Source organism: Saimiri boliviensis, chromosome 7 (assembly GCF_048565385.1).
Source record: "Saimiri boliviensis isolate mSaiBol1 chromosome 7, mSaiBol1.pri, whole genome shotgun sequence".
In the NCBI taxonomy this organism is placed as follows: Eukaryota; Metazoa; Chordata; class Mammalia; order Primates; family Cebidae; genus Saimiri; species Saimiri boliviensis.
Genome location: NC_133455.1, coordinates 72,195,333 through 72,211,342, shown reverse-complemented (window position 1 = coordinate 72,211,342; position 16,010 = coordinate 72,195,333). Strand labels below are relative to the sequence as shown.

Here is a 16,010-nt window from a genome sequence, read left to right as displayed (position 1 = left end):
TGTAATCCCAGCACTTTGGGAGGCCGAGGCAGGTGGATCACGAGGTCAAGAGATCGAGACCATCCTGGTCAACAAGGTGAAACCCCATCCCTACTAAAAATACAAAAAGTTAGCTGGGCATGGTGGTGCATGCCTGTAATCCCAGCTACTCAGGAGGCTGAGACAGGAAAATTGCCTGAACCCAGGAGGCGGAGGTTGTGGTTAGCCGAGATCACGCCATTGCACTCCAGCCTGGGTAAAAAGAGCGAAACTCTGTCTCAAAAAAAAAAAAAAAAAATTAGGTGGGCATGGTGGCATGCACCTGTAGTCCCAGCTACTCAGGAGGCTGAGGCAGGAGAATCGCTTGAACCTGAAAGGCAGAGGTTGCAGTGAGCCGAGATGGCGCCACTGCAGTCTATCCTAGCGAAAGACCGAGACTCCCTCTCAAAAAACATAAATAAAAAGAAAAAAGAACTCAAATCAATAGCCAAACTTTCCAAAGCCAGGTGCAGTGGCATGTGCCTGTTGTCCCAGTACTTGGGAGGCTGAGTCCAGGAATTTGAGGCTATATGATTGTGCCTGTGGATATCCACTTCACTCCAGCCTGGACAGCACAGAGACAGCCTGCCTCTTAAAAAATTCATTACTGCCAGGCGTGGTGGCTCAAGCCTGTAATCCCAGCACTTTGGGAGGCCGAGACGGGTGGATCACGAGGTCAAGAGATCGAGACCATCCTGGTCAACATGGTGAAACCCCGTCTCTACTAAAAATACAAAAAATTAGCTGGGCATGGTGGTGCATGCCTGTAATCCCAGCTACTCAGGAGGCTGAGGCAGGAGAATTGCCTGAACCCGGGAGGCGGAGGTTGCGGTGAGCCGAGATCGCGCCATTGCACTCCAGCCTGGGCAACAAGAGCGAAACTCCGTCTCAAAAAAAAAAAAAAAAAAAAAAATCATTACTTACATAACCTAACCTTCCAACTTAAGAAACTAGAAAAATAAGAGCAAAGTAAACCCAAGCAAGAAGGAAGAAAATAATAAAGATTAGAACAGAAATAAACTGGAAAAAATAATAAGCCAGAAGTTGACTCTTTAAAAAAAACAACAAAACTGAAAAAACTTTGGCTCTACTGGCTAAGAAACAAAGAAAGAAGAATCAAATTGCCATAATCAGGAATGAAAGAGGAAACATTACTATTGACCTTACAGAAACCAAAAAGATTACAAAGAACCACTGTGAACAAGGATATGCCAGCAAATTAGATAACCCAGATAAAATGTACAAATTCCTAGACAGACACAGAGTACCAAAATTGCCTCAAGAGGAAACAGAAACTCTGAATATATCTGTAACAAGCAAAGAGATTGAACTATTATTATTATTAATTATTATTTGAGGCGGAGTCTTGTTCTGTCACCCAAGCTGGGGTTCCGTGGCGAGATCTCTGCTCACTGCAACATCCGCCTCCCGGGTTGAAGCGATTCTCCTGCCTCAGGCTCCCAAGCAGCTGAGACTACAGGTTCGTGCCACCACGCCCAGCTAATTTTTTTTATTTTTAGTAGAGACATGGTTTCACCGTGTTAGCCAGGATGGTCTCTATCTCCTGACTTCGTGATCCACCTGCCTCAGTCTCCCAAAGTGCTAGGATTACAGGCATGAGCCACCGATACAAGCAAGAAGCATGGGCAATGCCTGTAACCCCTCGATCACACATCTTCCCAGTCTATGCTTTTATAAATACCTTTGTACAACAGCAAGCTAATGCTGTCCCCAAGCGCTTGTTCACATTCTAACAGCTGCAAAGTATAGTATATGACCAGTTGGGAAGTTAAACAAATGCCCTGCTCACAAATAGGGCCCCTCCAATTAGTGTTCCAGCTCCCTTTTGCTAATACAGAAACCGAAGTAACTGGTTGCTCTATTGATCACAGATGAATTAGGCCTGCACAATTCTTCCAGTGCTTTAAGTAACCTTATTGAAAGGCAGTGACTAAGATCCTTGCTCCCAAGCTTCCTAAGTCCCAGGCTGCCACTGGGTCCCCCGCATTCCAGGGCCACGATGGAGGAAGGGCAGGCCAGACCAAGCATGAGGAATAAACAGTCTTTACTGGGCTCAGACCAGGAGTCCATGGGCCTCTGTGTCTTTATCAGTGGTCTTCTCCACATTTTTTTCGGCCTGTCTCCATAGCCTCAGGAGTTGTTTCTTCTGGCTGTGGATCTTGGCTTCCTCCTCCTTCTCCTCCAGGGTGGTTGTCACGGCGTGGTACTTCCAGCCCACCTCGTGAGTCAGGCGCCGCAGGTAGGCAAACTTTCTTGTAGGCTTCAGACGCACAACCTTGGGGCCAAGAGGAAGCACCATCCATTTTTTTCTTGTCATAGGGCGGTGGGAAGCCACCAAACACCTCGCAGCGGTGCTGGGCCACGGCCTGGCTGGCTGCTGTCGTGGGGCAGCCCGCCTCGCAAGCTCCGCCAGAAGCCAGAAGACGTGGGGCCACGGGAAGGACTGGTGTTCATGCGCCTGCCGAGGAAAGCCAGGCGCTTCCACTCGTGTCCGTAATCATTGCCAGAAATGTTGATGCCCTCACAGCGCATGACCACCACCTTCTGGCCCAGCAGTGCCTGCTTAGGCACGATGGTCACCAGGCGGCCCAGGAGGTGACCTCGGCCGTAGAGCACCAGGATCTGCCCCTCTGCCATCTTCAGCAGCCGCCTGGAAGGGACTGAATTATAAATCATAAACTTCCCATGAAGAAAAGACCAGATCATATGGCTTCACTAGTGGAGTCTACTAAACATTTTAAAATATCAATTAATACTATTTCTTTCCAAGCTTTTCCAAAAATAGAAGAAAATGATGCTCTCCCAAGCCCATTCAATGAGGCAGTACTACTCAGATGCCAAAATCAGACAAGCACAATACGAGAAAATTATAGACTATTTATTATGAACATAGACCCCAAAATCCTCCAAAATTACTATGAATTCAACAACAAATAAAAAGGATGATATACCACGACCAAGTGGGATTTATCCCAGGAATGCAAGATTGAGTTAACATAAGAAATAAAAGTAATGTAGTCCATCCTATTCATAGACCAAAGTACAAAAACCACATGGTCATATCAATAGACACAGAGAAGACATTTGACAAAATTCAACATGTCTTTATGATAAAACATTGAATAAACCAGGAAGATAAAGGGATTTAATCAACCTGATAAAAGTTATCAAAAAACCCACAACTAATTTCACACTTTTTGGTGATAAACTGAATGATTACCCTCTCTAATATTAGAAATAAGATAAGCTGGGCACAGTGATCACACCTGTAATCCCAGCACTTTGGGAGGCTGAGGCAGGAGGATCACCTGAGGTCAGGAGTTTGAGACCAGCCTGACCAACATGGTGAAACCCCATCTTAATTAAAAAAAGAAAGAAAGAAAGAGGAAAAGAATACCTACTCTTACCATTTCTATTTGACATTGTACTGGACATTTTAACCAGTGTAATTAGGCAAGAAAATGAAGTAAAAGCCATACAGATTGGAGAAGAAAAGCAAAACCATCTCTATTTGCAAATGACCTTGTATCTAAAAAAATCCTAAGGAATTCACTAAAAAAATCTATTAGAACAAATACAAGAGTTCCACGAGGTTGCAGAATACAAGGATCAATTATATTTCTATACACTTGCAATGAAGAATCTAAGAAGAAAAGTAAGAACATCATTTCATTTGCAGGCCAGGGAAAGGAAGAGTGATGAGGACAGATTGCTAACCGCGATCCAGCCCCACAGATGTGAGTGAGCTGGTCATGAATTGAGGCAAAGAGAAAGCAATGTCATGTCGATCAACAAAAATGACGAAACAAGTTTTAACCATTTTAGGAGGTTTATTTGCAAAGTTAAAGGTGAGTGCCCATGACACAGGCTCAGGAGGTTCTCCGACACGTACCCAAGGTGGTCGGGGTACAGCCTGGGTTTATACATTTCAGGGAGACATAAGATATCAGTCAATATATGTAAGAAGTACATTGGTTCTGTCCAGAAAGACAGGGACAACTCCAAGCTGGCAGGGAGCTTCGAGGTCCCAGCTAGGTGAGAGACAAATGGAGTATTCTTTGAGTTTCTGATGAGCCTTTCCAAAGGAGGCTATCAGAACATGCATCTATCTCAGTGAGCAGAGGGGTGACTCTGAATAGAATGGGAGGCAGGTTTGTACTGAACAGTTCCCAGGCTTTTCTCTTAGCTTAGTAATTTTGGGGCCCCAAGATTTTCCTTTCACAATGGCAACAGGGAAACATAATGCAAGATCCTCTGGTTCCTGGACACTTACGTGATCCCTCATTCCCGGGGCCAAAGAGTTTAGGAAGTGGCTACTCAGATGGACCCTGGGGTACTTGACTGGGTGTATGAAAGAGGTATCAGGTGGCCCCTGAGGCATCTGAGGGGCACGGGTGGGCCTTCACAGAAAGCAAAACTCACTATCTAAAGGGCAGATATGGAGAAACGCCAGGGAAGGCTTACGCAGCCTAGTTGGTGTGTCTGTTTCATCAAGGGACATGGCAAACCCAGATGTCTCAGGCTGAATGGTGCAGTTAGGAATGGCAGCAAGGTCTCCAGGTCTTCACTGGGGGCTAATAGCCCTATACCCCTGTCAAGATACAAGAGGGGAAAGATGGGGAGTTCAGACTTTTCTCAGGCTCTTGGATACTGGAGCCCGCATGACAATATTTCCATGTTCCTGTAGGAGAAAAATCTGAACTGCTGACAGCGAGAGGTTTGGGAATGAACACAGTGACCTGCGGTGTTTATCTGCTTGTGGGGCTTACTTGCTTGTGAATGGGGCCCTCTGGGGCATTTCAGGTGCTGGTGCTGGTAGTTCCCACCACTGAGTGCATTGTAGACATTGACATTTTGACTGCTGCCTCAGGGGGTATGCCCCCTCACACCTGAAAATTCAAGCTATAACAGTGGTGGAAATTCACTCCTACCTGCCATCTAGCTACCCAAGCCCCAATGGGTTATTCAACAAAAGCAATTCTGCATACTAAAAGGAGAACAGGACATCACTTGGTTAATTAATTAATTAATTAATTAATTATTTTTTAAAAGATGGGGTTTCACCATGTTGGTCAGCCTGGTCTTGAACTCCCAACCTCAGGTGATCCACCCGCCTAGGCCTCCCAGAGTGCTGGGATTACAGGCGTGAGCCACCGCGCCCAGCCACTTGGTTAATTTAAAACTCACTTACAAACCACCCCCTCATCATGTAACAGACCAGTTTGGGCAAAAAAGGCCTTCCAGGCATGGAAACTAACAATGGACTGTAACAGGCAGAATGCCAAGGCCACCTGTGCTAAAAGCCAAAAAAGTATCCCAGGAAGAGAGAAACAGATGACGAAGGAAAAGATGACTAAGACTCCAAATGACCTGCAGAAACAGCACTGTTCAGCAGGACTGCCCATGGATTTGGTAGCCGTTAAAAAAAAAAAAAAAAAAAAGTGGCTGTGTTAGAAACCCCAGGACACCCACCCACACGGAGCCAAAGAATAGTTCCAGTGACATTCTACCTTCTTCTATTTAGTCCCTCTTGGTAATCCACCACCGAGCTTCAGTACTTAACCCCAACAAAATTGTAAGCACTGATAGGTGTTAGGCCTCCAAGTCCAGGTCTGGCCATTTTAGCCTTGGTGACCAGCATGTACACCTCTGCAAAGTCCCCAGGAGCCAGAAAGTCTAAAGTTACCACGAGTGACCAGGTGGCTGCAGAAAGGAGTAAAAAAACTTGTTCCTGCTTCGACTAATTGCTCTGCAAACCTGTACCCATTGTTCCTGTTCAGCCTTGCAAAAATTTCCCTCGGACGTTGAGTTTCTCAAGACCCCCACCCCTGTAACTGTGTAACTACCGCACCCTCCCTTCTGACTGTAACCAATACTTCCCACGTTGTGATCATGCCTGTTTGTAATAAATGACCCCTACCCTTGCAGTCACACATCCCGTGACGCCCTTCCCCTCCCCAAGATAGATTACCACCTTCAGCTGACCATTTGCCCCAACCTGTATAACCAATCCCCTCTCCTACCCTCTTTGCCTAACTCTTTTCTCGGACTTGCCCACTTGCACCCAAGCATGAAATAAATGGCCTTGTTGCCCACACAAATCCTGTCTGGTGGTCCCTTTACATGAGCGACATGCTGACAGTAGGTTTCTATTTAAGACTCTTGCTATAACATGGATAGCTGTGGTTGGTGAGTCAACTGTCCATGGCTACTAGTTACACCAAGATTGGAATAACATTTTTTACTTTTTGTACAACAACAAAAATCTTGTAAATAAAATCTTAACATTTTAAAAGTATCCCAGGCTGGGTGCAGTGGAGTACACCTGTAATCCCAGCACTTTGGGAGGCCAAGGCATGAGGATTGCCTGAGCCCAGGAGTTTGAGACCAGCCTGGGCAGCATAGAGAGACCCTGACTCTAGAAAAAATATAAAAATTAGCTGGACGTGGTGAGTATGTACCTGTGGTCCTAGCTACTTAGGAGGCTGAGGTGGGAGGATTCCCTGAGCCAGGGAGGTCAAGGCTACAGTGAGCCATGATCACATCACTGAACTTCAGCCTGGGTGACAGAACCAGAGCCAGATCCTGTCTAAAAAAAAGGAAAAAAAGATACTGTCAAGGAAAAATGTTTAACTCTGACAGTACCCACTAATAAAAAGGAGGCCCAACAGCTGGTAGGCCTCTTCGGGTACCAAAGATAGCACGTACCCTACCCAGGCGTTCTCTTGGCCTTTTTAGTCAAGGTGATCAGCAAAGCGGCCAACTTTGAACAGGGCATCTTGCAGCCGTAGGCCTAGGAAGCCATTCAAGAAGCTGTGGCCCAGGCATTGCCTTTAAAACCTTTAGTTGTAGCTGGGTGCGGTGGCTCAAGCCTGTAATCCCAGCACTTTGGGAGGCTGAGGCAGGTGGATCACGAGGTCAAAAGATCAAGACCATCCTGGTCAACATGGTGAAACCCTGTCTCTACTAAAAATACAAAAAATTAGCTGGGCATGGTGGCACGTGCCTGTAATCCCAGCTACTGAGGAGGCTGAGGCAGGAGAATCGCCTGAACCCAGGAGGCGGAGGTTGCGGTGAGCCGAGATTGCGCCATTGCACTCCAGCCTGGGTAACAAGAGCGAAACTCCGTCTAAAAAAAAAAAAAAACAACAACAACAACAACAAAAAAAAAAAAACTTTAGTTGTTAGTCCGATTGAATTTCAGGTATCCCAACCTCCAAGCACACTGAATAAAGTCTCTGGCAACAGCAGACCGCCAGTGGGATGCACCAGCCTCTCAGATTTTGGACATGTAAGTTCTCGAAGCAGCATAAGACATAACCATTTTAAATGGCAACTCCGTACTTGCTCCTGGGCCCTGGTGGAAACAGCATCTTACAGCTGGAGTGCTACATGTTGATGCTGTGACCTGAATTGCCAGTTCTTGCTTGGGTGCTTAGAAGTCCCACCAATAAAGCTGGATAGGCTCAACACAGTGCAATTATCAAATGGAATAATACATTCAAGATAGGGCCCAGCCAGGACCACAAGGGACCAGTAGGTTTCATGGACAAATGGCCAGCTTGCCACAAGGGACCAAGTCATCTGTAGGGGATGCTTTGGCTCCTCCTGTGGTCATCTGTAGCCCAAGACTCAGAACTCAGAGACATGCCTAGTGCTGGCATGGCATGTTTTACCGACGGCTCTGTGAAACAGCAAGCAGACAGGGTCCACCAAGCTGCAGCAACCATTCATCTGCTGCAGATAAATGACTGACATCTTTTGACTGAGACTGGACATTTCACCCAATTGGTACAGCGTGTACCCCACCTGGGTGTTCAAACTCGAAGCAGTGGTGATGATCATGCAGGGCACCCCACTGTTGTATCTTGCTACATTTTCTCTGACTCAAGGGACTTTGCCAACAGCCTAGGCACCTGGTCAGGTGACTGGCAACTAAGACACTTGACTGTTAAAGGAACCCTTGTGTAGGGACAAGGACTTGCTGCCTGAAAGAGACAAATATGCACCACTCCTGTGGATGCTGGGTTTAACATGACCACCCTTGAGAGGAACTTTCGTCACGTTTTTGGATGCCCTATGAGACTTCACTCTGACTAAGAAACATTCTTCACTGACCAAGCAACGTGACAGTGGGTGCTCTCTCACGGAATACGTACACCTCATCATCCTTTGAATGAAGGCTTTTAATGACGAAACATCCGGTTCACACAACAACTGAGGAAGGGACTTCAAGACGGCCTGCTAATGGGATGGCATCCCTGTCTGACTAGGGCAGTATTGACACTAAAGTCTGTACTCCAATGCAAGGGAAGCAGCACCACGGTGCATGCTGAGAGACACTGAGCTTAGCAGGGGTGTTGGTGGACCAGGCAGCCACCTGTTAGGGTGCAACTTTGAAATTCCAATCTTAGTGTTCCCAGTCATTCTTTTCTTCCCCCCCTTTAGAGTATACACCTTGGGGGTGGTTTGCCATTCAGGCTGCCATAGTAGCCCAGACAAGCCTCCCCAACTCTAATCCGGAAGTGAGGCTTCACTGGGTGACTCCACTCTGTGTGATCCTACCGGGGTGGGGAATGGGACCCCAAAACATCAGGGTGCTAGGGCCCCTCAAGCTGTGCTGGGGATGTCTGATTCTTCCATTTAGGTGAGCAACATGTTCAAACATGTCAAGTTTTTTCTTTTCTTTTCTTTTCTTTTTTTCTTTTTAATATAAAGACGGGGTTTCTCCATGTTGGTCAGGCTGGTCTCGAACTCCCGGCCTCAGGTGATCCACCCGCCTCACCCTCCCAAAGTGCTGGGATTATAGGCATGAGCCACCCCACCTGGCCAAAACATGTCAAGTTTGTAAAGGATGTGACCTCCCTTCCTGGACTGGACAACTGAGGCAGAAAGGTCTCAGTCAAGCAACAAAGGCAATGGGTGCCCATGGAGGTAACAGCCTCAGGAAGAGATACACAAATGGAGTTGCTACACCAACTCAGGCCAAGCATATCTGATAGGCAGGGAATGCGTGAGACCCCAGAAAATGGAGAGTGGGGCACGAACCTGTCCATCTGCTTTTTTCACAAGAAGATGGCAGCAGAGGCCTGGAAACAAAAAACTTTTGCTAGGCTCTCCCAGCCTGTGGCCACAAAGGATAACCTGATGCAGCACTGGATCTACCACCCTAGACCTCATTTTGCCACTGACCAGAGTGACTTTCTTGTCCTGCAAGTAGTAAACTACGCCGGCATTCCCAGCGCCGCAGTGCACACCACCGGAACATGAGCCTGGGCTTCCTGGGGATCTGGCACTCGCTGTGTGGGAAGGAGCCGGAAGTGGCCTGTTTTAACTGACCCTGGCAGAGTGTCACAACCACAACTAACAAAACTTTGGTGGACCGGAACTTTGATAAACCAAGGTCTTTTGATTACATGAATGAGAAGTGTCCCAAAGGCAACAGCAAAAACGTGGGCTGGACGAATGCTAGTCCTCTAAGTAGGGGCTTTGTGAACAATATTTTACAGGGGAAACTGAGCTCATACAGCCATGCCATCGATGGGACTTGATTGGCAAACACCAATGTGTCCATACATACATAGAATATGTATAGTAAACTAGAAGAAAAAGAAAGGCAATAGTGAAAACCCTGGGTAGTAGTTACTGGTGGGCGAGGGAAAGAGTTGTAATAGGAAGAGTCATTTAGGGGCTTTAAAGCAATGATACTCAAACTTCTTAGTCCTAGGACTCCTTTACATACTTAAAAATTTTCAAGAACTACAAAGAACATTAGTTTTTGTGGGTTAATATATATATATATATTTTTGAGACAGAGTTTCACTCTTGTTGCCCAGGCTGGAATACAGTGGCATGATCTTGGCTCACTGCAACCTCTGCCTCCTGGGTTCAACTGATTCTCCTGCTTCAGCCTCCCGAGTAGCTGGGATTATAGGCATGTGCCACCATGCCTGGATAATTTTGTATTTTTAGTAGAGGCAGGATTTCTCCATGTTGGTCAGGCTGGTCTCGAACTCCTGACCTCAGGTGATCCACCTGCCTCAGCCTCCCAAAGTGCTGGGATTACAGGTGTGAGCCACCTCGCCCGGCCTTTGCTTCTTATTACTAAATACTTCAGCATGTATCTCTTAAATAATCACAATATGGTTATAATCTCAGGATTCCCAGCTTTTTCCTTGTAGTTTACTTAAAAGTAAACAAAAGGCCGGGCGCGGTGGCTCAAGCCTGTAATCCCAGCACTTTGGGAGGCTGAGGCGGGTGGATCACGACGTCGAGAGATCGAGACCATCCTGGTCAACATAGTGAAACCCCGTCTCTACTAAAAATACAAAAAACTAGCTGGGCGTGGTGGCGCGTGCCTGTAATCCCAGCTACTTGGGAGGCTGAGGCAGGAGAATTGCCTGAACCCAGGAGGCGGAGGTTGCGGTGAGCCGAGATCGTGCCATTGCACTCCAGCCTGGGTAACGAGAGCGAAACTCCGTCTCAAAAAAAAAAAAAAGTAAACAAAAACCTTTCATTATCTTTTATATTACATAAAAATCCTTTTTAAAAGAGAAAACCAAGTTTTGTGTTTTCATTCATGTATTTTTAATGTTAAAGCTAGATTTTAATAACATTTTATAAATCTATTCAGTTTTAATTAATTTTACCATAAGGTAAGATTTATATAAGCCTTTTATAACCCTTTACAATTTTTTTTCTCAGAGCAGAACAATGTTCTAAGAAAACTGTGAGGCCGGGCACGGTGGCTCAAGCCTGTAATCCCAGCACTTTGGGAGGCCGAGGCGGGTGGATCACGAGGTCGAGAGATCGAGACCATCCTGGTCAACATGGTGAAACCCCGTCTCTACTAAAAATACAAAAAATTAGCTGGGCATGGTGGCGCGTGCCTGTAGTCCCAGCTACTCAGGAGGCTGAGGCAGGAGAATTGCTTGAACCCAGGAGGCGGAGGTTGCGGTGAGCCGAGATCGCGCCATTGCACTCCAGCCTGGGTAACAAGAGTGAAACTCCGTCTCAAAAAAAAAAAAAAAAAAAAAAAAAAAGAAAACTGTGTTGTGTTTCTATTCCACTGTCCAATTTATGGAGAAAAAAACTGGAATAGTGCTATTTTAACTTTAGCCAATATGTTCACACATAGAATTTCTTATAATTAATTTTTATAAACCTTTCACAACTTGTTCAAACCTTTAGTTTTATTTGATTTAAAACAACCCTTTAACCCTCTAACCTAGGCAAAAATTTGCATTCCCATACTTTGGTATAATCTCTTACAAAAACACACTCTATTCTCCTTACACACCTTGTATGTAAACTTATTATTTCAGTAGTCTCAATTACATATTATGATGTTAACTGTTAGTGACTTTTACTTTTGGTGAAAACCTTAGTAAGTAAGGGATTTTAATTATACATTACATGTGGAGCCTAGGACCCAGGCAGAAATGCAGATAAGGCCTCTTTCCAACATCTAACTCCATGTGTGCCAGACATTACCTAGCTGTAAAGCAGGCAAGCTCTACAGTTAAGAGTCATAGTGGCATTGTATGAAGCATTTAGGAGGCCTAATCACCTTGAAATTGTACAACATTTCTGGCATAAATTTCTTTTCATAAATTATTTCATAACTTACACAGACCATGTATGACATGTTAAGACTTTCTGGCTTGTCCTAAATATCCCTCTTTTTAAACAATGAGCCATTTTACTTTAGGACAAGAAGTTACCACACAACATCTTTTCTCATATAAAATCTCTTTTCTTTATAAACATCTTTGCATAGCTGGGGGCCATGGCTAATTCCATATATCCCCAGGCCTTCTTTAGAATTTAATGTCTTCAAAATTTCTTAGACTGAGTAATTTATAAACAACAGACATTTATTTCTCAGAGTTCTGGAATCTGAGAAGTCCAAGATCAAGGCACCAGTGGATGCCTTGATGTCCAAGATGGTTGCCCTGAGTAACAGAAAAGATCAAAAAGGGAAAGGAGAGAGAGAGAAGCATTGCCTGTGGCACGGTGGGGAAGGCAAAATGCTCAGGGAGGCCAGAGAAAGACCCAAACTGAAAAGTTCAGGTGGCTGCAGCTGCTGTCCTGACAGGACTTTTTCTTCCTAGCAGTCCCATCAGCTCTCAAGTTTCTCCTTTTAAAAAGCTCCTATGGCCGGGCGCAGTGGCTCAAGCCTGTAATCCCAGCACTTTGGGAGGCTGAGGCAGGTGGATCACGAGGTCGAGAGATCGAGACCATCCTGGTCAACATGGTGAAACCCCGTCTCTACTAAAAATACAAAAAACTAGCTGGGCGTGGTAGTGCATGCCTGTAATCCCAGCTACTTAGGAGGCTGAGGCAGGAGAATTGCCTGAGCCCAGGAGGCGGAGGTTGCGGTGAGCCGAGATCGCGCCATTGCACTCCAGCCTGGGTAACAAGAGCGAAACTCCCGTCTAAAAATAAAAATAAAAAAAATAAAAAATAAAAAAAAAAAAGCTCCTATGTCCCATGATCCTATATATGCCTATTCCTATTACCATAGTCATCAGCAAAGAGTGCAAGGCAGATTATTCCAAAGAAAATAGCAGTTGACATCCTGTGGTGCCAAACCTGTTCTTAGCCAAAAGGGACTTTACTGAGAGCCTATGTTTTTTTTTTTTTTTTTTTTTTTTTGAGACAGAGTTTTGCTCTTGTTACCCAGGCTGGAGTGCAATGGCGCGATCTCGGCTCACCGCAACCTCCACCACCTGGGTTCAGGCAATTCTCCTGCCTCAGCCTCCTGAGTAGCTGGGATTACAGGCACGTGCCACCATGCCCAGCTAATTTTTTGTATTTTTAGTAGAGACGGGGTTTCACCATGATGACCAGGATGGTCTCGATCTCTCGACCTCGTGATCCACCCGCCTCCGCCTCCTAAAGTGCTGGGATTCCAGGCTTGAGCCACTTCGCCCGGCCGAGCCTTTGTTTTTAAATGTACTTCAGTGCATTGCTGTTCATTCAGAACATTCCACTGCAAGTTATCTTTAGTAAGATTTTACCATTTCTGTAAGACTTTGCTGCCTCTGAGGCCAAAAGTATAAGCCAGAAGGAACTCAGCTTTCCAGAAATTAAGGATCCCATTTTTTCCTAAAATATTGGGTTTACTCTCAGGTTCTCTTGATTAACTTAGCCAATGATTTTTTTTTGACCCAAGCATACAAGAAAAATGAAACAAAGGGGTAGAACACAAAAATCTCTGCGCATTTTCAAAAGCCAAATTTTATAACTCCTGCAATATTGCTGCTTATTACCAGTTCCTTTCTGACCCATTCAGATGTAAGATGCCTCTAACTGGATCCAAGCCAGTTCATTCCTGGATCAAATCCATTCCTGAACGCACTCCAGTTTCTGTTGTGACTCCAGACCCAGTTTGGATCAGATATTTGCCCAAATAAACTTGGAGAGCTCAAAACACACATCTGCGGAGCTCTGAAATCCAACAGGAAGCTTACCCATGATCCCCAGTCACTCTGAGAGATCAATGGACACAAGTGGGTCCTGCAGGCACCTTGCGTGTTCACTCAGTGCTCCTGGGGGTATCTAGAAGCTCCACTTCAGATCCCACTTCTGACACCATCTGATAAAAGAAAAACTTCAGCCAAATTAAATTTAAAGGAATTTAATTGAGCAATGAAGGATTCACAAATTGAGCCACTCCCAGAATCACAGCAGATTCACAGAGATTCCAGGGGTGTCTCATGATTAGAGCAAATTTACAGACAAAAAAGTTAAAGTGACATACAGGAATTGGAAGTGAGGTACAGAAACAGTGAGATTGGCTACAGCTCTGCATTTGCCTTATTTGAACACAGTTTGAACACTCAGTACTCCGCCTCCCAGGCTCAAACAATTCTCCTGCCTCAGCCTCCTGAGTAGCTAGGATTATAGGTGCTCGCCACCACACTCTGCTAATTTTTTGTATTTTTAGTAGAGACAGGGTTTCACCACATTAGCCAGACTGGTCTTGAACTCCTGACTTCAGATGATCTGCCCATCTTGGCCTCCCAAAGGGCTAAGATTACAGGCCTGAGCCACGGCACCTCCCAGCACCTGGTGGAATGCATACTATTAAGTTAGGTTTTGAATTTTGTCTATTAAGCTAAGTTACAGTTCATCCACAAGGACTCAAATATAGAAGTATGAAGTCCTTCTCAGATCATATTTAGTTTTCTTTAACAGCCTTAAGCAGTTACCTGGGGGTGAGTCTCAGGCTGTAGACTGCTCTCCACTGTTTTAGAAGGTGGAAAAACCTTCCCTGTTGGAAGTGAGCTGAAACTCTATAAAGGAGTTACCTGCCTTCCATCATCATGTAAACAGGAAATCTTACCTTCCTTGTTGTAAGCAGATAAAACTCCAAAAAAATAAGAGGAATAAGAGGAATTGTAGAGCAAAATAAACTTTAGATTTCAACTAAATTTGGGGAGATCAGGGATTTTCTGGAAAGGGTGCTCTCAGGCCTCAGCAAATTGTCCTGTTGGTTTGAGCCATAAAATTAGCTCATGCTGGTGCCATGCACCAATAGGAGATTTCTCAAAGGTCAGAGGCATCTTCACACAGAATCCCTCCATGTTTACCAAAATGTGAACCCTGAAAATCAGACAGGTCTCAGTTAATTTTGAAAGTTTGTTTTGCCAAGGTTGAGGACGTGTGCCTGCGGCACAGCCTCAGAAGGTCCTGATAACATGCCCTAAGGTGGTCAGAGCAGTTCGGTTTTATACATTTTAGGGAGACATGAGACATCAATCAACATATGGAAGATGAACATTGGTTCAGTCTGGAAAGTGGGGAGGGAGCTTCCGGGTCATAGATAAAAGACAAATTGTTGAATTCTTTTGAGTTTCTGATTCGCCTCTCCAAAGGAGGCAATCAGATATGCATTTATCTCAGTGAGAAGAGGGGTGACTGTGAATACACTGGAGGCAGATATGCCCTACACAGTTCTCTGCTTAGCTTTTTCCTCGAGCTTAGAGATTTGGGGGGGCCCCAAGATTTATTTTTCTTTAATGAAAATATCACGTAATATTGAACCAATAGAACATAAGGTGTCTAAAACACCCAAAACCCAAGCTAGCATAAAAATCCCAGCCTGTCACCAAACATTGGAGGACAAGAGCACTTGTCCCTCTGCATCTCTCTGGAGTAACTGGACAACTTTGCATAAGCCATGAGGCCTTTACAACTCTCTTGTTCTGGTTAAGGTAAAGAAAATTCACGAGCAAAATAATACTTTGATGAAAACAGCCAAGAAAGGCTGACCAGGCCAGGCGTGGTGGCTCACACCTGTAATTGCAGCACTTTGGGAAGCCAAGGCGGGTGGATTACGAGGTCAGGAGATAGAGACCATCCTGGCCAATGTACTGAAATCCAGTCTCTACTAAAAGTACAAAAAAATTGGCCGGGCGCGGTGGCTCAAGCCTGTAATCCCAGCACTTTGGGAGGCCGAGGCGGGTGGATCACGAGGTCGAAAGATCGAGACCATCCTGGTCAACATGGTGAAACCCCGTCTCCACTAAAAATACAAAAAAACTAGCTGGGCGTGGTGGCGCGTGCCTGTAATCCCAGCTACTTAGGAGGCTGAGGCAGGAGAATTGCCTGAGCCCAGGAGGCGGAGGTTGCGGTGAGCCGAGATCGCGCCATTGCACTCCAGCCTGGGTAACAAGAGCGAAACTCCATCTCAAAAAAAAAAAAAAAAAAAAGTACAAAAAAATTAATTGGGCATGGTGGTGCACACCTGTAGTCCCAGCTACTCAGGAGGCTGAGGCAGGAGAATTGCTTGAACCCAGGAGGCAGAGATTGCAGTGAGCCGAGATCACACCACTGCACTCCAGCCTGGGCTAAAAAAAAAAGACAGGCTGACCAAAACTTGGCACTAAAGTAGCATGGGGTTCCCCTTATGTTAGTTCTCATGGCCAGCTCATTGGCCAGCTCACTGAACAATACACCAATTT

The 16,010-nt window shown here is 45.4% G+C and overlaps 1 pseudogene; it reads right to left on the bottom strand.

Annotated features, from left to right (window-relative positions):
* Window positions 1-2,092: 2,092 nt before the first annotated feature.
* Window positions 2,093-2,676, bottom strand: LOC101038524 (large ribosomal subunit protein uL13 pseudogene; annotated as a pseudogene).
* Window positions 2,677-16,010: the final 13,334 nt, after the last annotated feature.